General features: G+C 46.7%; 1 long non-coding RNA gene across 1 annotated transcript; it reads left to right on the forward strand.

Annotated features, from left to right (window-relative positions):
- The first annotated feature begins 5 nt into the window (after window positions 1-5).
- LOC128322237 (uncharacterized) lies at window positions 6-27,989 on the forward strand. Its single transcript, XR_008305616.1, has 3 exons — window positions 6-90; window positions 25,588-25,674; window positions 27,551-27,989. It is a non-coding gene; the product is annotated as an uncharacterized LOC128322237 (long non-coding RNA).

Consider the following 27,989-nt stretch of genomic DNA (forward strand, 5'->3'; position numbering starts at 1 on the left):
AAGCCAGCCAGGAAGGAGGAGGCAGCCAGAGTGTTCTCTGCAGCAGAAGACCCCTTGCTGCCCTGCTTAACCCAGACCAGCATTTGCCAGGTAGAGTGTGGTTACCTTTCCCGCCCCCCCCCCATATATAGGGATCTGCTTGCCATAGGGCTTGGATATGGGGGTGGGGGGGAGGGACCGAGAAGTCTCTGAATATTTATTTTGAAACAGCTTGGAAAATTTGCTGACTTAAAAAAAACTATCTAAAAAGTCCTATAAGTGGCTTGTGTCATGGCAGAAAATTGCAAAAACTTCTGGAACAGTATTTTATTAATTTTATTTATTCATTCATCCTATATAATAAAAGGCTAAGTGAGTGGCCGTGGCTTTGGAACGTTGGGGATCTGCGTCCCTGCCTCCCTGGGCTGTTCTGGGCCTGCGCGAAGCGCAGGCCCAGAAGAGCCCAAGGGACACAGGACCTCAGACACCAGTGTCTCACAGCCACGGGCGGCCATTAGCCGGTGTGTGGCGGCGGGGGAAAGTGGCCGAGGCGGCGGCTCCGCCGCCGCCTCGGCCATGAGCTGCGGCACGGCGAGAGGAGGCCGAGACAACCAGAAGCGGCCGCCCTGAAAAAGGCGAGGGCAATGGCGGCGGGGGAAGACCGAGACGGGGGACAGGGAAGCTGGGCGAGGTGGCGGCGAAGCCGCCAACGAGGCCCCCGCCCGCTCACAGCCGTCGCCGCCGCCTGCTCACCCGCCCTCCCAGCTGCCCAAAATCACCTTCCCCGCTCCCCCCCAAAAAAGATTAAGGGCCAAAATGGCCCATGAGAAGGTCGCCGCCCCCGCCTATCGCCCTCCCATCTGTCGAAGACCACCTTACCCGCTCCAGCCCGAGGGAAAAGAGAGGAGCTCACGAGCAGAGCTCCTCTCTGTGCTAAGTCACTGCTCAAACTGCCGCTATGGACGCAAAGGACGCCTATTGCGTCCATTGCGACAGTATGGGCAGCAGCTTAACACAGAGAATAGCTCTGTTTCTGAGTTCCTCTCTTCTCCTTCGGGCTGGAGCGGGTAAGGTGGGCTCCGGCAGCTGGGTGCGCGGGAGGGCGATAGGCGGGGGCGGCCACCTTCTCATGGGCCATTTTGGCCATTATTCATCCACACACACACCCCAAAAAAGTAAAAGCAAAATAAGGAAGAACAAAAACAGAGACAACAACAAAACAAAAAACAAAAAGAGAGAGGGGACAAGGGGGGGGGAAGAGACAGAAAGAGAGAGAGAGAGACAGAAAAGACGGGATAGAAAGCTAGCGCCCGTTATCATAACGGGCTTAAAAATACTAGTTCATTTATAAATGCACTTATGTTCAAGTTGTTTTGCAACCCAGAAGGTCTGAGTGAGAACTGTGAAGCATGTGTGGTGCTTTTATTTTATTTTTCTTGTGTGTGAACTGCTCCCCAATAACTTGCAGGGACTTCAGGGTAAATCTGGCCAACATGTGAATGCAGCACCTCCATTCCAGAGGAGATGTGTCTTAAAGGGCTTTAAAAGCCTCCTGTGAAAAACCTCCTGCAATCAAACTTGACTGAATTTGTTCAGAATTCTGAGAAAACAAACATAGGTTCACCCTGCATGGTTGAAAGTCTCCTTTGCTAATCTGCAGCGAGGGGCCCATTTTAATAATTCATCTTTCTAGTGTGTTCTAGGCATTAAAAGTAATACAAATGTATAGTACTCAATGTATATCACTATATATTGTGACGTGTGTGTGTGTATTCAGTGAAATGTATTTGCAGGCAGCATACTTATTTTGGAATATCAGACTTAAATCCTTGGGGGCCTGGGGTGTGCGGAGGCCCTGGACTTTGGGGGGGGGGCATTTTAAAATCTTGTCTCTGGGCCCACTCCAACCTTGCTACGCCCCTGTTTATACCAGTTTAACTTTCAGGGCTTTCCCCAAAGAATACTAGGATGTCATTTGGGAAGAATGCTGAGAATTCTCTGCTCATGTTTCCTAGCCTCCTCCTGTAGTGGAAAGCCAGTCTTGCAGTAGTAACCATGAATTGTCCCCTTTGCTAAGAAGGATTCACCTTGGTTTGCATTTGGATGGGTGACTACATGTGAGCTCTGTAAGATATTCCTCTTAAGGGATGGAGATGAAGCTCAGTGATAAGAGTATCTGCCTTGCATGCACACAAAAGGTCCCAGGTTCAGTCGCTGGTAGCATCTCCAAGTAGGGCTGGGAAAGATTCCTCTCTGAAACCTTGGAGAGTTGCTGCCAGTCAGTGTAGACAGTACTGAACTAGATGGACCAAGGGTCTGTCTCAGTATAAGGCAGCTTTCTATGTTCCTAACTTCACTTCTGGGGATTTCCTGGGGAAGGGGAGTTGCTATTAGACCTGCCTAAGTTTGTGAGGTTAATCCACATCTAGAGAGAGGGAGTCCTATCCTGCTGCAGGAGAGCTGGTCTTGTGGTAGCAAGCATGACTTGTCCCCTTAGCTAAGCAGCATCCACCCTGGTTGCATCTGAAGGGGAGACTTGATGTGTGAGCACTGCAAGATATTCCCCTCAGGGGATAGAGCCGCTCTGGGAGAGCAGAAGGTCCCAAGTTCTGGCAGCATCTCCAAGATAGGGCTGAGAGAGATTCCTGCCTGCAACCTTGGAGAAGCCACTGCCAGACTGTGAAGACAATACTGAGCTAGATGGACTGATGGTTTGACTCAGTATATGGCAGCTTCCTGTGTTCCTGTGTTCCACATGAATGCAAATAGGTGCCCAACATTAAGGCACTCTGCAATGCACAACATATAGAAGGGGGGTCCAGTCTTCAGCAATGTGCAAACGTGGGTGTGGGACTTGGGTGGTAATCCCACATAGCAGAATTGCTTCTTACCAGTACATCCCTGTTTTCATCTTGGAGGGTATAGGCTTTGGTAATCTGGAATATTATGCTATGAAGTTGTTTTATTATCTGCTTTTCATTTGTGGAGTGCTTGTGGTCAGAACTATACACCATCCCTCCCAGGTACCTTGGCCACACCCAGTGGCCCAGCAAGGCTGTAGTGGGCCCTGAGACAAAAAGTGAAGATGAGCCCCCTAGGCCCCTTGGGGCCTGTGCCTTCTTCACCTGCTCCCATATCTTTGCTGCAGAAGAGTGAGCGATTACTCAGTCCCCTCTCCTTCAAGGGCCCAGGGACATTTGTTCCCCCTGCTTGCTCAATTATAACTCCACCCCTAGCCACGCCCCTACATCTGGTACTACTAGCCTCCTGGGCTGCTTAGCCACGCCCCTACATGTTCATATCATGCCTTCTAGGTTGCTTGGCCACACCCTCTACACATTCCCAGGCATGCCCCTGTTTTCATTGGTGAAATGTTGGAGGGTATGAACATGCACACTAATATTGAAGAGTGTTATTGTGTTCCAGACAAACATATTGGCTGGCAAAAACGAAATATCTAGTTTCGCTCAGCCAAACGTGCTGTCTCATGAGTTTTTGGATGGGTTTTTGGATGATACACTTAGAAAATTATAGTATTCCATATTTTTTTCTCACACTCCTGAGTGCACATGGCTCGTTAAAACATCACTGCTAGAGAAAAGGAGCTTATTAAAGAAATGGGTCAGCTGCCTTTAATTCCTCTATTTCTCCTGTGCTACACGGGCTCATTTCTTCTCCTCTCTATAAAAACTTGAGGTAGACATTTTCTCAATGTGCATCATCTTCTTTTTATCCATTAGGGATTATCCTAAAATGCACAGAGAGAGATTCAAGGAGAAGGAATTAATCTAGATAGGTTTACTACCAAGTGCAGTGAGAGCTTCACCATTATTTCAACCAATGCAAGAGGGAGGGAGTTTGGACATTGTTTTTGCTCTGGGGCACTTCCCCGGCTGTTGGTGTTAGCCCTTGTCTGTTAATCACTGTTGTGGTGAGGTAGAAATCAATACAAAGAAAGACTGGGGGGGGGGAGAGAGAGAGAGAGAGAGAGAGAGATGAACTTGCAAACACTGGAGCCAGTAGTCTTATTCCCACCAGTTTATAGCATAGCAGAATGCAGATATCTGTGCACAGTATTCACTTCAGATTGAGGGAGATAGAAAAATCCTCCTGCCCAACTGAGACTTAGCTCATGATCAAGCTCTCAACCGCCAAACTTGTTTTTATCTAACACATGATCTTAAAATAGGTGTATGTACAGCCCCTAAATGGCGCATGCACCCCCGCAGTGATGTAGATAGGCTCTACCTCCCTCGCAGCTCAGGTGGAAGAGGAATGCTGCAAGTCCATCAAATAGTAGAGGAGGAGAAAAGAGGCCTTGAAGAATATATCAAGGACAGTGAAGAAGATGCACTTCAAATGGTCAATAATGCGAAACTATTCAACACCAATGAAACAAAGCAGGCCTACAAGAAAGAACAAGTCAAGAACCGAGCAGAAAAATGGGAAAAGAAGCCACTGCATGGTCAATATTTGCACAATATAAGTGGAAAATCAGACATCACCAAGACCTGGCAATGGCTTAAGAATGGCAACTTGAAGAAAGAAACAGGGTTTAATATTGGCTGCACAAGAACAGGCACTAAGAACAAATGCAATAAGAGCAAAAGTCGAAAAATCCACAACAAACAGCAAGTGCCGCCTTTGTAAAGAAGCAGATGAAACCATGGACCACCTAATCAGCTGTTGTAAAAAGATTGCACAGACTGACTACAAGCAAAGGCATGACAAGGTAGCAGGGATGATACACTAGAACATCTGCAAAAAATACAAGCTACCTGTAGCCAAACATTTGTGGGACCATAAAACTGAAAAAGTTGAAGAAAATGAAGATGTAAAAATATTATGGGTCTTCCGACTACAAACAGACAAACATCTGCCACACAATACACCAGATATCACTGTAGTCGAGAAGAAAGAAAAACCAATCAAAATAATCAACATAGCAATACCAGGGGATAGCAGAATAGAAGAAAAAGAAATAGAAAAACTAACAAAATACAAAGATCTACAAATTGAAATTGAAAGGCTGTGGCAGAAAAAGACCCAAATAATCCCAGTGGTCATTGGCGCCCTGGGTGCAGTTCCAAGAGACCTTGAAGAGCACCTCAACACCATAGGGGCCACAGAAATCACCACCAGCCAATTACAAAAAGCAGCTTTACTGGGAACAGCCTATATTCTGTGACGATATCTATAACAACTGACAATAAAATTCAGCCATCCCAGGTCCTTGGGAAGGACTCGATGTCTGGATAAAACAAACCAGTCAATAACACCTGTCTGACTGTGTAAACAAGAAATAATTTAATTTCTATACCACCCTTCCAAAAATGGCTCAGGGTGGTTTACATGGAGAAATAATGATTAAATAAGATGGGTCCCTGTACCCAAAGGGCTCACATTCTAAAAAGAAACATAAGAGAGACACCAGCAACAGTCACTGGAGGTACTGTGTTGGGGGTGGATAGGGCCAGTTACTCTCCCCCTGCTAAATAAAGAGAATCACCACATTAAAAGGTGCCTCTTTGCCCAGTAAGCAGGGGCTATGACCCAGTTAGCAGGGGTTATGACTCTGCCATCTTTAATTGGGGTGGGTGGCATCATCACAAACTATGCTAATGAGGTGTCCCTATGGTTCATTCACTACAAATTCAGTTCAAATTGGTTAGACAGCCACAAGTTAGCCCGCTTGTGCCTCAAACGTTCATGCATCTGCCATCTTGATTTGGGGTGGATTACATCATCACAAACTATACCACTGAGGTGTCCCTATGTGTCCCTACAAATGTATGCACTTTGGTTCATTTTGGTCCAGGCATTGCAAAGTTGATCAGGGCATGCACGCACACACACACACTGCTGGGTGATCTCATAAGCTAAGCTTACTTTTCTTAAGGAAAGTAGCCTAAAAATCTGCTTGCACACAGTAAACTAGGTCATCAGGGAGAAAGATGTGACTGTATTCATGCTATGCTACTTTACTCCGTGCAAGGATCTTTTTATGAGAGGGCAATCAAAAATATGACCTCCATCTACAGCTAAAATGATCTGGTCCAGAATTCTACCACTTCATTCTATGCAGTATGTAGAACAGCACTGAGATAGAGGTCTTTCTCTGCCCTGCCTTGTAAGATGTTTATACTAAGATTCCAGAGGACAGAACAGAGAACAACATATGATGCCAGCAGAAGCACGATCACAGAGTCATGGCCCCTCATTTTCTTAAAGAAGAGAGGGTTTTTTTACTTCTTAACTCCAGCCAAAGTTTGGGGAGATTTTTACAAAAAGAAATTGGGTATCACTTACACTATGTTCCACCTTCAAACCTCTTGGTAATATGCTTGTGTTAGGGAAAAAGAATTATTTCTTAAAAATGACTAATTTAAAAATGAAGGCTATGGAACAATTGAGAATGATGGAAACTGCTGAAGTTCTCTCTGGTCCTCAGATCCACACAGTGGACTCCACACTCAATTGTGGAGTCCACACTTTCTGCCAGGTCACACCGTAGGCATGTAGACAAAGAAGCAAGAGGCACAATCTATCAAGCACGGCTGTACCACCTCCATTCATTCACATGAGCCTTGCACTGTACTGGACTCACACAGTATTGCTGGCACTTCTGCTACAGCAGAGATCATGGCCATTTGGTTATCTGTTGCCTAAAACAATTCTAGCTGCCCAGTAATCCTCCTAGTACAGCAACCTTGTTGAAGCTAAGTAGCTCTAGATATGGTCAATGCCTGGATCACATGTACGCTGCCTTGAATTCCGTGATGGAAGAAAAGCAAGACAGAAATGTAATTGTCCAAATGGGTCCACACTGCCCTAACTACAAGGAAGGCACTTGGGGTCAGGTCTCTGAGTCAAAACGGGAGGGGTCACATGTCACCCTGGTCCTCCTTCCTAGGGCTTGGCAGCTACTGTGTCTCATCAGAGACAAAATGCCTCACTACTGTGTCTCTGCGACTGTGTCTCACTACTCTCACTGGAGGTCTATGACACTTCTGCCACAGAGTGTCAGAGTCTATGACACTTCCACCATCACTGGGCGTCTCTCTTTTATAGGCCCCCTCACAGGGCTCACATCTCCAGCCCTCCCACTTGGTTATGTCCCCACCCTCCTTTATTTATTTTATTTATTTATTATTTTATTTTTACATTTAGATCCCGCTCTTCCTCCAAGGAGCCCAGAGCGGTGTACTACATACTTAAGTTTCTCTTTCACAACAACCCTGTGAAGTAGGTTAGGCTGAGAGAGAAGTGACTGGCCCAGAGTCACCCAGCTAGAATCATGGCTGAACGGGGATCTGAACTCGGGTCTCCCCAGTCCTAGTCCAGCACTCTAACCACTACACCACGCTGGGGTTGCATTTGCATGAGTCTCCTGTGTTCAGCCCTTCCCCAGTCCTCGCCCTCCCACACCTCAGCAGTCACCCCCCTCCTTTCACATCGAGGCACACCACTGACATCACTGCAATGACCCTTGCACGCTGCCCCCTTGCTTGGTGACCCCCAGCTGGGCCTCCTCTCTGCCAGAGACTCCCAGGTGAATGAGCCACCCTCGGCCTCCAGCACCTCGCTCATGCCAGGAGACTCCACCATGGCTCTTCCCTTTAGGTCACCACGCGCCTCCGGAACTCTGTCAGCCCTGGAAGACGCTGCACAGCTGTCCTGGTACAGCCAGCAGGCAATCCCACTGGAGAATAATCAATAAATGCGACATACTATTTTGTTATTTATTTAGCATATTTTCATACCACCCAAAACTCACGTCTCTGGCAGTTTACAATAAAACTAGACAGATTAAAACAAACATTAAAACTAACAATGATGAAATCTAGAAGTCTAATTCAAAGTCTGGATGAACAAATGCATCTTAACATTAACAGTGTTCATGCAGGTGCAGTTAACGGTGGCAGCCAATGGCCTCCTTGAGCTTGAGGCAGGGCATCAAGTGCTGCCGCCCCTGCTCGCGCATGCGCATACACACATGCGCTCACACATCCACCTCCTCTTTCGTGGCAGCAGTGATCACTGCCTCCTGACTCACTGCATGCCCTCCTGTGACTCCCTTGTGCACTGCTGCTCCAGTTAAGAAAAGGAGGGCCGAGTGAAAGCGGAAATGTTGAAGAAGCAGTAGAGTAGTGAGCCGCTCTATAGACACTCTGCAGGAGATGTCAAAAGGGCAGTAGAGTACTGGGAGGGCTGCCAAGTCCAGATGGTGAAAAAAGTTGATATCCATCACCCAAAAAGTGGAAACAGAGGATGCTTTTCACACACACAAAAGGAAGTATCCCAAAAGTCTCCACTTTGCATAAAATTTGCATATTTGCATATTTGTTATTTCTCCATGTAAACCGCCCTGAGCCATTTTTGGAAGGGCAATATAGAAATTGAATGAATGAATGAATGAATGAATGAATATGTTTTTGGTATTATATATGCAAATTTTGATAAAAATTGGATCATTTGGGAATAAATACAGCTCACCACTGTGAAGCTGATGACCAGATTTGCTGTATGTCTGCTCAGTCTGCTGTTTAGGTGCAGAGTTCTCAAGGCCCCTGCTTCTGAACCATGAATTCATCTCCTGACTCGGTTTACCACACACACAGTCCTCTGTCCTCCTGCCCCCCACCCCTATGGGTCCCCCAGCCTGCTCTCCCCAGCCAGGCCAGCAACTTCACCTCTTGGTTCAAGAATGGGCAGGCAGCTAGCTACCGAGCCAGCCTCTTTGCATGCTGGTGCAGTGGTGCATGCAAAGTCACCCACTCACTTGCTGTTCTCCACAACTACAAACATTTACATATAGCTTTTCAACAGAAGGTTTCATAGTGGTTTTCAAAGAAACATAAATAAGAAGATCTCCTCTTGTCCCCAAAGGGCTCATATTCTAAAAAGAAACACAAGGTAACACCAGCATCAGCCACTGAAGAATTGCTGTGCTGGGGTTGGATGGTGCCAATTGCTCTCCCCATGATAAATTGAAGAGATTCACCACTTTAAAAGGCATCTTTGTACTCAGCACTGGTGTAGCTGCTAACTGAGTAGAGTTAGCGAGCTCACGGCTAACATTCTCACTGCTACCACCATTGACACCACAGGAAGGAAGCCAGCTGCACCTGCCAGGCCCACCTATCTGTGCTCTGGCATCATCACGTGACTCTGCAACTTGACACTGAAGCAGAACCTCCCCTCTGACTTCCCCGCTGGATGGATGGTCAGCAGAAAGCGGAAGGAGAGGGAGAGAGAGGAAGAGAAGCTGCTCATGAGAGCAAAGTGTGCTGAGTGAACAAAATGTTCCAGCTGCTCCCCAGAACTGCACACACCACAACAGATCCAAAGTTGTTCGGTCCCCAAAATAGTCTCTATTCCTCATAGATAGATAGATAGATAGATAGATAGATAGATAGATAGATAGATAGATAGATAGATAGATAGATCCCCAAAATAGTTCCATGTCCCTCTATAAAAGTCCCTAGTTGGCAATGCTAAGTGCTAGAGATGCTCTATAGAGCATCTCCAACACTCTACTGCCCTTTTGATGTTTCCTGAAGAGCAGCTGTAGCGCATTTCACTACTCGGCTGTCTTTGTGACATTTCCTTCCTCTGCTTCCTCTTTTCTTAACTAGGCCACCTCAATTTGCATTCACTTCTGCCCCCACCCTCACCCTTCTTCTCCTCTTCTGCTGCCACCTGGCTTGGGGGCAGCATGCAAAGAGCCGCTCCACTGCCCCTCAGCATGTTGTATTTGAGGAGGAAGTGGGCAGAGAGGAGAATCATGGGCTAGAGCAGGGATTCTCAACGTTGGGTCCCCAGATGTTCTGGGACTTCAACTCCCATAATTCCCAGCCCCAGTGGCCTTTGGTTGGGGATTATGGGAGTTGAAGTCCAGTAACATCTGGGGACCCAACGTTGAGAATCCCTGGGCTAGAGCATCTCCAGGGAGACGTTCTAGCCCACAAGTTCCCTCCAATCCATCCTCCACACTTCCGCTCCAACTTCCTCCTTTTCTAATACAGCATGCCAAAGAAGAAGATGGAACTTTCTTGGCACACTGCTCCGCGTCCATGGAGAAGGAGGGTGTCAGTGGTGTCAGGTGAAGAGCTAGCAGTGGCATTTGTCACTCTGAAGCACCCAAAGGTCTGGGACTGCCCCTGAGATGTATCAATGGCTATTCACCATGATACTGAACCTCCATATTCAGAGGCAGTATAACCCCCTATAGCACAGGCTGTGGGGCTACAGCAGGAGAGGGCTTCTGCCTTCAAGTCCTGTTTGTCATAGTGACATAGGAAGCTGCCATCTACTGAGTCAGATCATTGGCCCATCTAGCTCCATATTGTCTGCACTGGCTGTCAGAGTTTCTCCAAGGATTCAGGCAGGAGTCTTTCCCAAAGCTGGAGATGCCAGGGATTCAATGTGGGACTTTCCTCATGCAAGGCACTAACTCTGACCTACAGCCCCATCCTCAAAGTTTCTAGGCTTCCTGGAAGCATCTTGCCGGCCAGTGGATGAAGTGATCCAGCAGGTCTCTAATTAAGTCCTCATGTTCCACTAGCAATGGAGACTCCACCACTGCATTGGCCCAACCAGCTGTATGAGCAGGTAGCATCGCTCTCACAAAGGGTGGGCAAGCCAGGATCTGGGCCTGTGGCCACAGAAGGGGTGGGCACTCCTAATGTCAGGAGAGAGATTGCCAGCTGCAAAGATAGCCTCCGGGCTGGCTACCAGGAAGGCTACCAGGAAGCAACAAGAAGCAGTTGCTTCAGGCAGCACGCATTCCAACAGGTGTGCTACTGCCTTACCTCCCCACTCCATGTGTCTCAGTATAGCCCTATCCACATGTTATGTTCAGTACTCCTACAACAAGTGTACATAGGTACAAATCTGTACACAGCTACAGGTATTCATATGTTATGAACCCAGGTAAAAGGAAAAGGTAAAACCCCTGCTACCTTGGCAAAGAGGCACCTTTTAACATGGTGATTCTCTTTATTTAGCAAGGGGAGAGTAACTGGCCCTGTCCACCCCCAGCACAGGACCTCCAATGACTGTTGATGGTGTCTGTCTGGTATTGCTTTTAGATTATGAGCCTTTGGGGGACAGAGATCCACCTTATTTATTTATTATTTCTCTGTGTAAACTGCCCTGAGCCATTTTTGGACGGGTGGTATAGAAATCAAATAAATAAATAAATAATGAAGTGTGTTGTTGAGTCGGAGTCGACTCCTGGCAACCACAGAGCCCTGTGGTTATCTTTGGTAGACTATAGGAGGGGTTTCCCATTGCCATCTCCCGCGCAATATGAGATGATGCCTTTCAGCATCTTCCTATATCACTGCTGCCCAATATAGGTGTTTCCCATAGTCTGGGAAACATACCAGCGGGGATTCGAACCAGCAACCTCTGGCTTGCTAGTCAAGTCATCCCCCACAGTACAGTTCCTATTTATACACAGTGTACACATTTGAGGGCCTGTACAAGTTCACTTTTAATATGAGCACAGGTACAGTCATCCATTCACACAAAAACATGAACGAATGTACAGACATCTGTACTCTATACAACCTATTATCTGAATAGGACTTATGTGCCATTACAATGTGAAGGGATGGGGTGTTGTTTGGCATTGTCCTTCAAGTTTTTAAAATGTACCGAGGCAGCAGCAGAGAGCCTTCTGGTTTAAACTTCCCTCTTCTCTTGCTTCCCTGATCCAGATTTCTCAGCCAGGAGGTAATAAGGCAGTTCACACGATTGGTAAGAGTGTAGAACAAGCATCCTACCCAGCTTTGGGAGCTGTTGGTGCCCCTGAATCTTGATCATCTGTTAGCAAACAATTAGGTTGGGAGGGGTGAGGATCATCTGTGAGACGGAATCTGGGTGGGAGGACCTTTCCTCTAACCTTGTTAAAGTTCTGGGTAGGACAGCCCCATCCTACCCAGCAACTGTCTCACAGATTATCACTTCCTACTCCTCCTACCTAGTTGTCTGTTAGAACATGCAGAGGTGCTCTTACCTCTGGACTTCTGGGCAGATGTCCAGGGCCTCCACACCCCCTAGGGGCCCCCAAATCCTCTTTAGAGACAGAGTGGGGAGTGGGGAAAGAAATATGTAGGAGGGGAATATGTTAAGTTGCATATTAAAATGTTTCTGCTAATGCATATTTGCATAATTATACCTTTTTAATATTATTTCTTGTTTACACAGTCAGACAGGTATTATTGACTGGTTTGTTTTATCCAGACATCGAGTCCTTCCCAAGGACCTGGGATGGCTGAATTTTATTATCAATGTTGTTGCTGTTGTTATAGATATCGTTGCAGAATATAGGCTGTTCCAGTAAAGTTGCTTTTTGTAATTGGCTGATGATGATTTCTGTGGCCCCTATTATTATTATTTATTATTTATTATTTATTGTTATTTATTCGATTTCTATACCGCCCTTCCAAAAATGACTCAGGGTGGTTTACACAAAGGAATAATAAATAAATAAGATGGATCATTGTCCCCAAAGGGCTCACAATCTAAAAAGCAGCATCAGATAGACACCAGCAACAGTCACTGGATGTACTATGCTGGGGGTGGATAGGGCCAGTTACTCTCCCACTGCTAAATAAAGAGAATCACCACATTAAAAGGTGCCTCTTCGCCAAATTAGCAAATGGGCAAAATAGCAAAAATATGGGCAAAATAGCAAAATATTCTTACCTCCTTGTGAATTCAGTTACTGTTTGTGCCCTCAAGAACGCACGTGTTAAAAATACTGCATGTGCTACGGCATGTGTGTGTTGAGGGATGATGCTTAACTTGCAGCGGGAGTGGGGGTAGGTCCAAAGGCCTTTAGGTCCAGGCTCCAAAATTGCCTAGGTGCACCTCTGAGAACATGATTGAAAATCAGGAACACGCACAACTCCTGAAGCGATCCTGTGAGCCGCTTTACTTCTTGCAAATCAAGAGGGGCTAGCACTTCAAAAATACATTTGGGAGGAGGCACTGATGCTCTTTCACCTCATTTGATTCCTCTGAAATTGCCTCTGTTGCTGAAGCAAATCCTCCAGTCCTCCCAATTGGGAAGCACCACGTCTGAGATCCAAAAGTCCTCCCCCCACTCCCCTTTAAAAGGCGACAGAACGAAAGACAAAAATGAATGGGAATCCCCCCCTCCCCCAGGATTCCCAGCCAGCAAAGTTCTTTTCTGGTCCGACTCCCTTGCCACATGCCCTGGTGAGATTAACTCTCCAGTCTAAATTCCCTCTCTGGAAGCCAGAATCCTACTGTGATCCCCTGGTGGCAGCTGAGGGGCATCAGGCTCTCAGCACCTCAGCAGGCTGGGCGCCCATTATGCCAAGTCTTGAAGTACACTGCTTTGATTTTGGCTGAGAAGCAGGAATTCCCGAGCAAAATCTCATTAACCCCTATTACCTCCCTCAGGTGATAATAGTGATGCCCTTCTGGCGGAAGCAGCAGCACAGCTTTCATCTGTAGATCTCAAAGAGCTGTACAAATATAATTAAAGCCTACACAGCACTCCTGCATGGCAGTGATAAGCATTCTTTATTAAAGCTCTTTTCTGGATGAGTAAGTGGAGGTACCAGGAGGCCACCCAAAACCACTGGGGAGGGGCGCAGAGAAGCAAATCCCGTGTCTTTTTGCTACCTCTCTTTGCCTCCACAGGACAGCACAAGCTGCAGTGACAATGCCCAGCAATGTTTGTTGGCGTTTATGACTATTTTTTACTTTCCTCCCTCCAATTTTATTTTGGACATCCACAAATATACAAAGTCAATGCCCACGGTCCAGAGCAAAGAAACACTTGTGGAAGGACTTTACGCCAATGCAAAACTGGCGTGAAGTCACTCTGAGTCTGAAAGATGCCTTTTTGTCAGTTGGCCTGCATCAGTGGCTTCAGCTGAATGCACCTTCAACATGTTGAAGCCGGTAAAGAACTATCACAATTTAGCTACAGGACAAGAACTTTTTGATGGGCTCGCCGTGCTTAGTATCAACCGTGACATCGCACAGAAGCTGGATTTCCCTTCAATAATTAGCACATTTGCCCAGAAGTAGGCTAGAAAAGCATCTGTTACATTTTTAAAATTCATCTTCCATCTCACCCTATTTTTGGTGCCTTGTTTTGTTGTCATGCGTGGTCATTTGTCATTTTAATTATGGCTGGGGGCCTCAAAAGCTGAAAGTGGCCCTGGTCTCTCTGGACCTCTGAGAGAGTCTGCACTACAGTTGCACAACTGCAGCACACCTCACTTATTTCAGTGGGCACTTCTGCGCAAGACCACTCTCTTCCACAACCACCATTTTGAGTGCTACTAAGCCATCCTCTTGTGCTAGCACTATGGGGCTCATTCCACATGCGGTTCCTTGCTCTGGATATCAGCCAATATTTGTAACAAAAAGAAAGGCGCTCTGAACACTACTGTTCAATAGTTCTTATGTCCACATTCAAATGAGCAGGCATATAACCATATGAGGAAACCAGTCCCCAGTTCCTTCCAAAAGTTTATCTGCTTTTAGAGGGGTTTAAAAACAAAAACAAAAACCTTTTACTACAGGGGAAACTCGGAAAATTAGAATATCGTGCAAAAGTCCATTAATTTCAGTAATGCAAATTAAAGGGTGAAACTGATATATGAGACAGACGCATTACATGCAAAGCGAGATAAGTCAAGCCTTAATTTGTTATAATTGTGATGATCATGGCGTACAGCTCATGAAAACCCCAAATCCACAATCTCAGAAAATTAGAATATTACATGGAACCAAGAAGACGAGAATTGAAGAATAGAACAATATCGGACCTCTGAAAAGTATGCAGTGTACTGTGCTTGATTGGCCAGCAAACTCGCCTGACCTGACCCCATAGAGAATCTATGGGGCATTGCCAAGGGAAGGATGAGAGACATGAGACCAAACAATGCAGAATTGCTGAAGGCCGCTAATGAAGCATCCTGGTCTTCCATAATACCTCATCAGTGCCACAGGCTGATAGCATCCATGCCACGCCGCATTGAGGCAGTAATTGCTGCAAAAGGGGCCCAAACCAAGTACTGAATACATATGCATGCTTATACTTTTCAGAGGTCTGATATTGTTCTATTCTTCAATCCTTGTCTTCTTGGTTCCATGTAATATTCTATTTTTCTGAGATTGTGGATTTGGGGTTTTCATGAGCTGTACGACATGATCATAACAATTATAACAAATTAAGGCTTGACTTATCTCGCTTTGCATGTAATGTGTTTGTCTCATATATCAGTTTCACCTTTTAATTTGCATTACTGAAATTAATGGACTTTTGCACGATATTCTAATTTTCCGAGTTTCACCTGTATATGGCCTGGTTTGTACGTAACATGAAGCCGGAGGTAGGCAACCCCACGGTTTCCATTTGGAACTGTAAATTATGCTGCAGACATTCTCCAAACTGCAGCCAGCCAAACTCCAGTTTCTGGAAAGGTTAGCCCCTCCCAGCTGCCAAGGCCAATCCCAGCAAGCTCCACAGCCAGACTGTGGGCAAAGCTTCAGCACAGCAGTGGAACGGCCGTATTTGGCCACAAATCTCAACGGGGGCAAGCCGCACATGCATTTCTGGAGCACACCACCCACCCTCAGCAGGGAAATGGCATTTAAATCCCTTTAAATGCTCTGCCATGCCATGCCAGGGCAACACATCTTCTGGTAGTGATGGCACCAGTGCCCCCCAAAGAGTCCTGCACCCTAATAGTCCCACGCAAGCATGAATTCAGGGGGAGGGGCATTTCCCGGTTACTCGGGGAGGGGAGGGGAACACTGAGACTTCCTAGGAGGGGATATGTAGATGAGGGAGGGCAGAGGATCCTGCGGGGTCTGTCCCACTGTAATCTAGGATGATGTTGCAAGGCGTCACCCAACCAAAGCTGCCCATCCGGACCCAATGAATATCCTGCTCCATTGGCAGCTTACTACTGGTGGGCTCCCTCTCTCATGAGAGGGCCAGTCTTCTGAGGAGACTAATGTGGCTGTGAGCGCACTGGTCAGCCCATGGACTGCCAGTTCATGTGTTCAGCCCGTCCACCAGCCAAGCCAAGGAGGCCTCACTTGTGTGGGGCCCCCAACTCTCCATCATAAAAGATAGAACAGATTCTTGGCAACCTCCCCACCCCCATTCCCTGTGAAGACTTTGTTTGTTTGTTTGTTTGTTTGTTTGTTTGTTTGTTTGTTTGTTTAACATATTTTTATACCGCCCAAAACACAAGTTCTCTGGGTGGTGAACAAAACAATAAAAACAACCAATAAAAAGATTGACACATTTCAACAATTAAAATTTAAAAAGTTACAACTATTAGAACACAATTAAAACACAATTAAAACAATATCTAATTAAAAGCCTGGGAGAACAAATGCGTCTTGACTGCCCTTTAAAAAGTTGTAAGAGATGGGGAGGCTCTTATTTCAGCAGGAAGTGTGTTCCAAAGCCTCGGGGCAGCAATGGAGAAGGCCCGTCCCCGAGTAGCCACCAGACGAGTCGGTGGCAACTGCAGACGAACCTCTCCTGATGATCTCAGTGGGTGGTGTGTTCATAGCAAAGAAGACATTCTCTTAAATACCCAGGGCCCAAGGTGTTTAGGGCTTTATAGGTGATAACCCAAACCTTGTACTTTGCCTGGAAACTTATCAGCAGCCAGTGTAGATGTTTTAAGATAGGAGTGATATGGTCTCTCCGAGATGACCCAGTCCAAACCTGGCTGCCACATTTTGGACTAACTGCAGTTTCTGGACTACTTGCATGCACCCAAAGGAGATCTAGATGCTCCATGTGTCATAGCCTGGCCACATGCACAGAGGGGGTAGACACTGAGATGAACCTTTAAACCCATTCAAAATTCAAGATCCCAGTCCAGCATCATGGCGTATGCAGATCTGCTGGTGTAGAGAATCACAGAATAAGGGAACCCCATGCATTTACATGCAACCCCGGGGCAGCGGGGTTGCTATTTCAGAGTGTTGATAAGGCTGCAAATGTCCACATGGGCAGAGAGGCTGGCAGGGGGCATGCTTCCACAGCTACTCAGTGGCAGTGTTCCTTCTAACAAGGATTCCCAGATATTGTTGACTACAACTCCCAGCATCCCCAGCTGCAATGGCCTTTGGCTGGGGATTATGGGAGTTGTAGTCAACAACACCTGGAAATCCCTGTTAGAGGGAACACCGCTCAGTGGCAGCCACCAGGACATGGAAAAGCAGTCTCCGGGGTACCCCTCCCTACAACTTTCCCCCACACAGCAACCTGGCTCAGTATAGAGCCCACATGGCCTGTCACTCCCGTGAGGGAGTGATCCATAGGAGAAAGGGATGTTGTGCTGTCAGGCATCATGCCTGAATTTGCTCAGCATTTCTTTCCCCTCCCCCTCTGCGTGGGTTCCCTCTCCTCCCGCGGCCGTCCTGATCACTGCTGCGGCCCACTGCGGCCGGGTAAATAAATTTTTTTGGCCCTTTTGGGCCTCCGTATGAGCGTGGCGGCCACCATTTTGGTGGCCAATGCACATGCGCCAATGCCCTCTGTGAGGCCAGGCCTTTAGCCCCTTTAGCCCCAGGCCTTTAGCCCCTGCAAGGCCAGGCCTCACAGAGGGCATTGGTGCATGCGCGGCGGCCACCAAAATGGTGTCTGCTGCCCTCATACGGAGGCCCGAAAGGGCCGAAAATGGTTATTTACCCGGCTGCGGAGGACCACGGTGGTGATCAGGACAGCTGGAGGGGGGAGAGGGAACCCACGCGGACACACACACACACACCCGCCGCGGCCTCAGCAAGCCCCCTGAAGGGGCTAAAGGTACCTACTGTTTTATTTAATGTTAAAGAAAAAAATTGCGGACCGGCCAGACCAGACCCGGCGGTCCGGTTCTGGTCCGAAGGAACCGGGGGGGTGGTTTGGTTCAACCGCAAACCCCCGAACCCCCGGACTAGACCTCCGGAATGCTGGAATGGTTCGCACATCCCTAGTGAGTAAGCCTAGGGAGCACAAAGCTCCAAAGGGGAAAGGGCTGGGGGCCCCCTGACCCAACCTTTCTGTGTAAAAAATAGAAATTGGCTGCTCCAGAATCCATGCTTGGGGCTGCCCTTTGCACCCAGCCAAGAGCAACCCCGCCACAAGCGCTGATGGGGGAGACACCAGGTTATGAGACAGAAACCCATCTCAAAATTTAACCTCATTCAAAATTACTGGGTCCGGCCCGGTGTTGTGCCATATGCAGATCTGCCAGCGCGGGGATTTGCAGGAGAGGGGAGCCCTAGTTTCCCACTACCCCAGGGGTGCAGACAAGGGTGCACATGTCCACATGGGTGGGCAGGCTGGCAGGTGGCACTCTCCGACAGCTGCTTGGCAACAGTTGCCAGGACCAGGACAGCACTTGCCGAGGTACCCGTCCCCACGGCTTTCCTCCCAAGACCATCCTGGCTTGATTTTGAGCATCTGGTGGCCTTGCACCCTGGTGAGAGAGTGGACCATGGGATAATGGGTGACAAGTGCTCAAATACCTCCTAGTAAATTTTAAATTACTACTCACTGACAAGAAGAGTTGTGGAATGCAAGAGCACCTCAGAGTACCCCCTACTCCTCACAGATAGTTCTTCTCATGAGTAAGCCTAGGGACTGATAACCCCCAAGGGGAAGGGGCTGGGCCCCCTTCCCCAAGCTTTCTGTGAAAAAATTAGAGCCTGGCTACTCCAGGATCCCTGATTGGGGCTGCTTTTTAAACCTGACCCCGGGTACCCTGCCAAGCCATTTGTTCCCCTCCCGGTTCTGTGATGGGGTGCCCTGATTATGTTGCCACCTGCTTGCAAACATACAGTACTGTTGCTTACTTCCCGAGGAGCAAAGTACTTGATGCAAGTGCTGTCATCCCGTCCCCTTTCCCTCCTGCTTGCCTAGTGGGGGGAGTAAAGGACAGAGTTGGGATAGGGAATGCCTATAGAGGATGGCAAGGCTTCAATGGGGCATCATGGCATCCCTGTCGTTGGGCAACTCCATAGCTGCATAAGTGACAGGAGGGGTGGGGCTGGTTTTCCAAGAGGCAGCCAGCTAGAAGCACAGCTGGCATAGAACAGCCTCATCCCCAGGCAGGTCTGCACCACCACCTCTATGATTCCAGTTTGAAAATCAACGTGAAACTGTGGTTATGGCGGCACCTGGAGTCAGATGTAATGTTTCAGTGGCCAAACTGGATATTTAAGTGGGGAGCCTTTGTGCAAACCCAAGGTTCAAATCTGAGTTTGCCAAGGCAAAGTAGAGGTCACTTTCCCCACAAAACTGCAGTTTCACGTGTTTGGAAATACTGGAGTTTCAACCTCTGCCATGTTTAACTTCAGTTTAACGTTTTGTATGAACCGGGCCTATGTATAGGTTGCCTTTCAGACATATTGGTTCCCAAGTCAATTTACAATAAAACTGATTCACAATTTAAAAGATTTGGAAGGGAGGGAGGGAGGGAGGGAGGGAGGGAGGAAAAGGGAGGAAGGGAATGGAAGGAAGGGAGGGAGGGGTGGGTACTTGGGTTCAAAACCATTTCAACCTGTGAAATGCAGGACCAAACCAGTAATGAGATGGGAGCTCTGTGTTTGGAATTCTTGACTATTTTGATTTTTCAAAAAGAACCAGAGGGGACCCTGCTTTGGATCAGCCTTGCAGTGTGGGGTGAAGGAGGGGTCTATCTTCAGATTGCCTCCCCAAAGTTGCTTTATGCTGCAAAGGGAAAAATCAAGGCATAGAATGGTGCATCATGACTAGTGTGTCCCTTCCTTAATAAACACTGGGCCAGTCACTGCCTCTCAGCCCACCTCACAGGGTCATCCTCTAGATAAAATGTGGGCAAGAGAATCATGCACACCACCTTGAGCTCAGAAGAGCAAGAGTGGTCTGCAGAGATCTAATAAACAAACACTGCGGACTTCTTTAGTACATTGATGCATGGCCTTCCTAAAATGTCAGCTATGTTTGGGAACAGAGAGTGGGGAACAGGAGTTAAAAGGAAACAGGTCTTAATGAAGTGTTGCTAAGATTAATCATTTGTCTCTGAGAGCCTCCAAACTTCGCTCAGCACTACCAGGGATTGACTCCTGCCAAAGGCTTCTTGTACAGTAAATTCCTCGCAGATTCAGCCATCCGTTGAATAGATCTATTGCTTTCTAAGAATACAGTGTGGCATGTGTCTGCCAGGCAGCCTGCCGAGAAATTCTTTTCCAGTGAAGTACCCAGCTAGGCAGTTTCATGTTCTCTGCACTCAATTTTTCAAGCAGTGGCAGTAAGAGGTGCTGCTTGAGATGCCCAGATGAAAAGTGAAAAGGCAGGCGGCCAGTTAGGAGCTGAATTCCATTTGCTAACTGAAAGGGGATGATCGTCAGAGGCAAATTGTACACTGGGGGCTGGTAGGAGATGCTCCCATCCACCTCTGGAGCACCATTCAGAGAGGCGATAGGGAGGCAGGCACATTTATTTATTTGTTTGTTTGTTTGTGTATTTATTTATTTATTTATTTAATATATTTTTATACCACCCAAAATGCAAGTTCTCTGGGCAGTTTACAAGAGAATAAAAACAACCAATAAAAAGATCAAAACATTTCAACCATTAAACTTTATAAGTTAAAACTATTAAAACACAATTAAACCACAATTAAAACAGTATCTAATTAAAAGCCTGGGTGAACAAATGCGTCTTGACTGCCCTTTTTAAAGTTGTAAGAGATGGCAAGCCTCTTATTTCAGCAGGGAGGGTGTTCCAAAGCCTCCGAGCAGCAATCGAGGAGGCCCATTCCTGAGTAGCCACCAGACGAGTCGGTGCAACTGCAGACGGGCCTCTCCAGATGATCTGAATGGGTGGTGTGGTTCATAGCAAAGAAGACGTTCTCCTAAAAACCCGGGGCCCAAGCTGTTTAGGGCTTTATAGGTAATAACCAAAACCTTGTACTCTGCCCGGAAACGTATCGGCAGCCAGTGTAGATCTTTTAACATAGGAGTGATAAGGTTTCTCCTCCACTTGTGCTCTTATAACATAGGAACATAGGAAGCTGCCTTATACCAAATCAGGCCATTGGTCCCTCTAGCTACAGCAGCTCTCCCAGCCCTAACTGGAGATGCCAGCGATTGAACCTGGGAACCTCTGCCAGCAAAGCAGATGCCCCACTACAGCCCCACCCCCTAATGCTGCCCTGCCCACAACTTTGGTGGGGGTCGTCAAAACTGGCCCTTGCAAGCTTTAAAAGTGGTACAGGAGGAGGGGAGGTTGCCAGCAGCCTCCCCTTCTCTCCTTGTCCTTCTTGCGAGCTTTGCAAGGAGTGTGAGGAGAGGCACTGCTTGCAGAGCTTGCCAGGGTCAGATTGGCCAGGGAGAGCTGCCTGGATAACAGCAAAAGGTGCCATTTTGCCGCCCTGCTGGTGCCTCAGTAATCTGCCGCCTGAGGCAACTGACTGACTCACCTCACCTCATGGAAAAGCCACCCCTGATCACATACTTGGCATGCATAAGGTTCCATAATCCATCCCGGGCATCTCCAGATAAGAGATGGCAGGGACCAGAAAATAGGTACATAAGGACAGTTGTGCATATTTCCTTCCCTTCCCATCTTCCTTCCACGGCACAATCTTCTCACTTCTGCCCTTCCTCCCCCAATGTCCGCATTAGAAAGGCATGCCCACCCCAAACTGTGCTTCCCCCCCCCCAACTTTGAGCCTCCATCCCTTTTAATCGAGCACTACAGAAGTAGCAGTTGCTATGGAGATTCAAGTCAGTAGCAAATTCTATCCCTGACGCCAAGATCCAGACACGGTTTTCTTCCATTATAAGCAGCAATCTGTACATGAGCCACAAACCCCCTCCTCTACATAAAATCCGCAGTGATGGCTGGGTGGGAGGCTATGTCTGGCGTTATAATTGCTCCCTATTGGTGTTTGACAGATCGCAATAATTCATACCCGGCATCAGGCCTGACTACCACCCAGTTTACAATTTTGCAATTCTGTTGCTGCAGCTATTTTTAAGGCTGAACATTCTCCTGGGTCTTTGGTGTGTGCTGAAGCCAAGTCCTGTAGTAGTAATGCAATCCTTGTGAATTATATGGCCGAGACACAAATGTGATGCTGGATGCCGTATGGCAGAGCTCCGAGGGGTATTATGCTGCATCCCTGTTTCAAGAAACCCCAGCCGACTCTTCTCACTTGTAAAGCACCAACAGGAGGGGGCATTTTGCAGCAGAGAGGGGGCTGGGGAGAAGGACATGCTTAACCCTTTCCCTGCTAGTCGCTTGACTCTGAAGCTCCTTCCTTCCCAGTTGTTTTGCCTCTGCAGGATTCCAAAACTGTGTTTGCAAGATACACTTGGATCCATAATACTAGTTCTGTTCGGATATTAAGACTGTCCTTATGGTCAGGAGTAGGGTAGGAGAAGCCGCCTACTCTAGTCTGAAAGCTGTGCATGCTCCCGATATTTGACTGTGTGTGAGATAACAACACGGGAAACCTAGGACCAACAAATGGAAGTACTTTTTCACACAACGCATAATCAACTTGTGGAATTCTCTGCCACAAGATGTGGTGACAGCCAACAACCTTGATGGCTTTAAGAAGGGTTTGGATAACTTCATGGAGGAGAGGTCTATCAATGGCTACTAGCTGGAGGGCTGTGGGCCACCTCCAGCCTCAAAGGCAGGATGCCTCTGAATACCAGTTGCAGGAGAGTAATAGCAGGAGAGAGGGCATGCCCTCAACTCCTGCCTGTGGCTTCCAGCAGCATCTGGTGCGGGCCACTGTGCGAAACAGGATGCTGGACTAGATGGGCCTCCTTCGGACTGATCCAGCAGGGCTGTTCTCATGTTCTTATATAAGGTTGGTGGCAGGGAGCTTGCTTGTCTGTCAAGCACCAATTGGGTGGGATGAGCAGACCCTACCCAGATTCCATCCCAAGCCTCCATTGGAGATTGTTTTTTTTTTTAAACCCCTACCCAGCTGGGACTGGATAGAAGAGCAAGCTCTCCACCTCCAACTCTGATTTTATCTCATGCACTATTGACTACCCTACAACTACAACAAATACCTATATTGTACTTTTCAACAAACAGTTCCCAATGCAGTTCACATCAATATAGATAAATAAATAAAATGGCTCCCTATCCCCCAAGGGCTCACATTCTAAAAAGAAACATAAGGCAGACACCAGCTACAGCCATCGGAGGGATGCTGTGCTGGGGTTGCATAAGGCCAGTTATTTTCCCCTTGCTCAAAAGAGAAAAACCACCAGTTTTAAAAGGTGCCTCTTTGCACAATTAGCAGGGGGAAATATCAGGAGCGTACACAACTCCTGAACGAAGGGAGGAGGCTCCTCCTTCCCAAGCAACAACTGTGAGAACAGCCCTATAATCTTGTGCATGCACATAGCTGTCTGCACACATGGACTTGTTTTTTGTGCGGATGACGACACGTGCATTCATTTTCAAGATGAACCTGGCTGCAGGAGCCCTCCAATGCAGGATACAGATAGGAAAAGTATGACTCTGCATGCGCTGAACATAATGTGCGAATAAACTATATGTGCATACAGGTCAGTTTTTTTTATTGTTTGTTTGTGCGTTTGCTCGCTTGCTTGTTATTCATATGTATGTGCTGCCCAACATATGCATCTCTGAGTGGTTTATATAAAAAATTAAAATACAACAGAAATGAGAAACAGTCAAGAGTAAAACCATTTCAAGATGGCATATGCACCCAGTATACACAGATTATGTGTGCACTGAGCATCATGTGTAAATAGGGTTACTAACTGGAGCAAAAGCAGCAGGGTGGAATTTGGGGGGAGAAAATGGTTGATAGATTGGAAGGGTTAAGTACTCTCTTGCATTGTAAATGCTCTGATTCATCTTTTAAACGGATATGGACCTACCTGTTAATTAAGAGCTGGATCTTGCTCCAGATGCCACCACCTTCAGATGTGTGACACAGGGCAATTAAGGACAAGGCTTTTTCAGTGGTAGTACCCCAGTTGTGGAATGCTCTTCCCAGGGAAATCCAGCCGACATCAACCTTTTTGTGTTTTAGGTCCCAGGTGAAGACCATTTTGTTCTCCTTGATTTTGAAATAAACACAGTTCCTTCTGTTTTCTCTAGGCTTATTACTGCTTTCCTTTCTATTTTTCACTGCTGTTTTATGGTTGATGTAATTGTAATCAGATTTTATTAACCATTGCATTTTAAAAAGAGTTTTTCATTGGAAAACTTCAGCTGGAAGATGTCGTAGAAATCTAAGGAAGGAAGGGAGGGAGGGAGGACAGAAGGAAGGAAGAAGGAAGGAAGGAAGGAGAGAGAGATTGAAAGATCCTGATTATTCTACAGCTGAAAAACTGCTGAGATATTCAAAGACCTCAAATTCACTTGCTTCCTTTTAGTATGGGCCCATCAACCTTTTATAAAATTATGCTTGATTGTTTAGCTAACCTTGAAATGGCTTCAGTCAGAGAATCCTCATTGCCCCCAAGAGATGTCTCTTCCCAAAGTCGGAGCTCAGACAATACTTTTCCTGCAATACGGCCCATGCTTCCAGTGCCAGCTTTCCCCCTTCCTAGGCATCACTTCCTTGAATCCAATGAAATAATTCTTCTCTCCCTTGAAGTTTTACACCTTCCAGAGCCTTTTCAATCCACTGTCGCTGACATCTTGCCAGGTTCTTCATATTTAGTTCTGTGGCTCCTTCCAAGAGGCTATTCTCGATTATGTAAATAAAATAAGGAGCGTGTCATGTGTAAAACAAGAAGGGTCATTCTTCTGCTTCACTTGGCACTGGTTTGAGGCCTCAGTTGGAGTGCTGGATTCGGTTTTGGCTGCTGCTTGTTATGGAAAGGCCCTGACGAATAGGAGTCAGCTCCAAAGAGTGAAAGAAAAATGATTTTAAGAAAAGAGTTGGTTGGGAAAGAAAGCACTCTCAGAACTCAACGGAGATATACTACCTATCTGAAAACTCAGGAAGTGACATGTTGAAGAAAAGCAGGAGCCAGATAGTCCGGAGCGGGGGATGAAGATGGTGGACACGCATTTGTGCTAAAGAAAGGAACAATTCTTTTAAAAAAACATTAAAATGTGCTAGAAAATTCTGAGGCTGATCACACAACTGAAAACTGGGTAGGACAAGTATCCTGGCCAGATTTGGGAGCTGTGTGTGCTCCCAATTTTCAGTTGTTTGGGAGCAAAGGACTAGGTAGGAGGGAGAAGTGCCTGTGGGGGGGGGGGAGACAGGAGCTTGGTAGGGCTGCTTTTCCTCCAGCCTTGGTCAAATGCTGGGTAGGACAGCTGGGTAGGACGGTGCTGTCGTACCCAGCTCCTGCCTGCCACACCATCACTTCTCCCTTCTCCTACCTAGTTGCTTGCTCCCACACAACCCAAAATCGGGAGCGTGTTCAGCTCCCGAACCTGGGTAGGACACTTGTCCTACCCAGTTTTCGGTTGTGTGAACAGCCTCACTACCAGCCAAGTCCAGTATCCTGTTTCCAACATTGGTCATATCTGAGCAACATATTTCAGTCCTGACAGGGTATTTTTTGTTTGTTTGTTTGTTTGTTTGTTTGTTTTAGGAAAAGATTATTTCAGCTCCTTTTTACATCTGGGCCTAGTCTGTGATCTGAGAACACCTGAGGAGCAGCACTGCTGAAGCTAAACTGGTATGTGAACTTAATTTCTCCCTTGGACGAGAGACCACTGGAAGCCTCAGATAAGAGAATGGTAACAATTGGAGAAATGCTGTGTTCAGGGATGATCTTTTCATAAGACAAGGTGAAGCAATAAGCTCAAGCACTGGATTATTAGGGTGCCAGCAAGGTGGCAAGACCCCCCCTGTTTTATAGCTGCTTCCCTCAGAAACACAAAGTAATCTTATATAGGTTTAACTAAAAGTTTGTTCAGAAACATCTGCATTTTCTCCTTCTCCTTTCCCTCACTTTTCCTTTCTGGACCCCACTCCCAACACACACACACACACACTCTCTCTCTCTCTCTCTCTCCAGGATCCCCACTAGGACAAACTTCTAAACAACAAAATATGTCCCTGAGGACACAGCCCTCAGGGAAATATTTCTGGGTGGAACAGCATGCTTCAGCAGGAAGGGGAGATCTAAATATTACCCCCAACCGCTGTGTGAGCACCTGAGCTGCTGCAGTCTAGAATGCCACCCCTGCATGTGGGCTGCCTTTGCTGCATATGAGCTTCTTTAGTCAGGATGTCGACTGTTATTATTAACGGCTGACATGATGAGAAGAAATTATCAAAGTCATCTCAAGGAGGACAAATCATTGCCTCATTTGCCCGTTTAATTTCAATGGAACTACTCTGAGTAATTCTCCTCATCCTATCAGCCATTTTATTAGCCATGTTTCTGGTGCTGTACATACTGTATACCCTTAGGTGTCTCTAACTGTTTTTCCTCTGCTGGAAGTTTTTATTGTTCTTTATTATTATTTTACACAACTACACTTTTTGTACACAATACACTTAAGCTGGCCATCACTTCCATGGCATCCAGAAGAGTCGCCTTGGCCAATCTTTCCTATAGTGCTTGCATCTGGAAGATTCCGTCCACAGAGAAGCCATCAGGCCTAATGCCATGGTTTCCAGCACCAGTTGGCATCGGAACAAACAACACAGACTGGAGTTCCCAAAACTGGAAGCAAGTCAGAAGAAAGCGAAGGCCAAAGGAATTTTCTTCCCACAGAGCTTCTTGAAGAAACGTCAGCTAACTAGATCATCTAATTGGAGAAATCAGGAGGTCCTGTCAGTTTTAATTGATTCATTGGTGTATCAATAGTTTAAATCTGCATGAATTTGCATATGAAGAAAAACAAGAGTTTGGAAGAAAAGGCTTTTTTCCCCACATGCACTTGACACAGCAGGTAGCATCCTAGGAGAGGATTTCTTCTTCCTGTCTCATGCAGAGGGGGCTACCTCTTCTTAGATGTCTGCTGTCTGCAGCTTTTAGAATTATTAATTAATTTATTTTTTTAATCTCTAGCGGTTTTTAAAAGATCTTTGAAGACTCATCTTTGTAACCAGGGCTTTCAACTTTTGTAATTTAAATACTGTAAAGCAGCTTTTGGAGTCTGAATTGATTTTAATGTTTTATTTATTTGTATTGTGGTTTTATAATTCTGAAGCGCCCCGAGGCTTTGGTTTGGGGTGGTATATAAATGTATTAAATAAAAATAAAATAATAAATAAATGGCTGTTTGCGTGTGCAAGCATGTTGTGCAAGCACAAGGATGTTGTGGTAGTTCCGCTCTGTTGGGAACTTGCATTCCAGACCAGTGTTGCATTGATTCAGGGCAGGCAACCTTGACTCTGTTGTTGAACTACAACACCCATCACACCCAGTCACAATTTATTGGGGTTTGGGCTGATGGGAGCTGTAGTTCAACAACAGGTGGAGAGCCAAGGTCACCTACCCTTGCACTAGTGCAACCATCCTTGTGCTTGCACAATAAAGTACACAACCTGTGGTGCGCCTCCTGCTCAGAAACCTCTTCCTTCTTCCATTTACATTGCAGGGATCATTTGCACAACAGGACAAGCACAGAACTTCAGATCTCCAGGAATCGGCATCAATCTCCAAGTGACGACTGAAAGTTTTAATGACTTGATCTTGTGAAATATATTGGAAACAATATTGGGTGGGGGGTGATCTCTAGGAATAGCTTCAGTTAGAGTTAAGTCATTTTCCTGATGTAAATTGACACCTAAAGCTGCCATTTGCCTCAGTATATGGCATGATATATGTGCATTTTGCCCTACTGCGCAAATAGGAGATTTAGGGGAGTGATTTCCATGGAGCCATCATAGGAACATATAAAGCTGCCTTCTACCGAGTCAGACCATTGGTCCATCTAGCTTAGTATTGTCTAGTCCAGGGATCCTCAACGTTGGGCCCCCAGATGTTAGTGGACTTCAACTCCCATAATCCCAAGCCCCAGTGGACTTTGGTTGGGA

Source organism: Hemicordylus capensis, chromosome 4 (genome assembly GCF_027244095.1).
Source record: "Hemicordylus capensis ecotype Gifberg chromosome 4, rHemCap1.1.pri, whole genome shotgun sequence".
Taxonomy (NCBI): Eukaryota; Metazoa; Chordata; class Lepidosauria; order Squamata; family Cordylidae; genus Hemicordylus; species Hemicordylus capensis.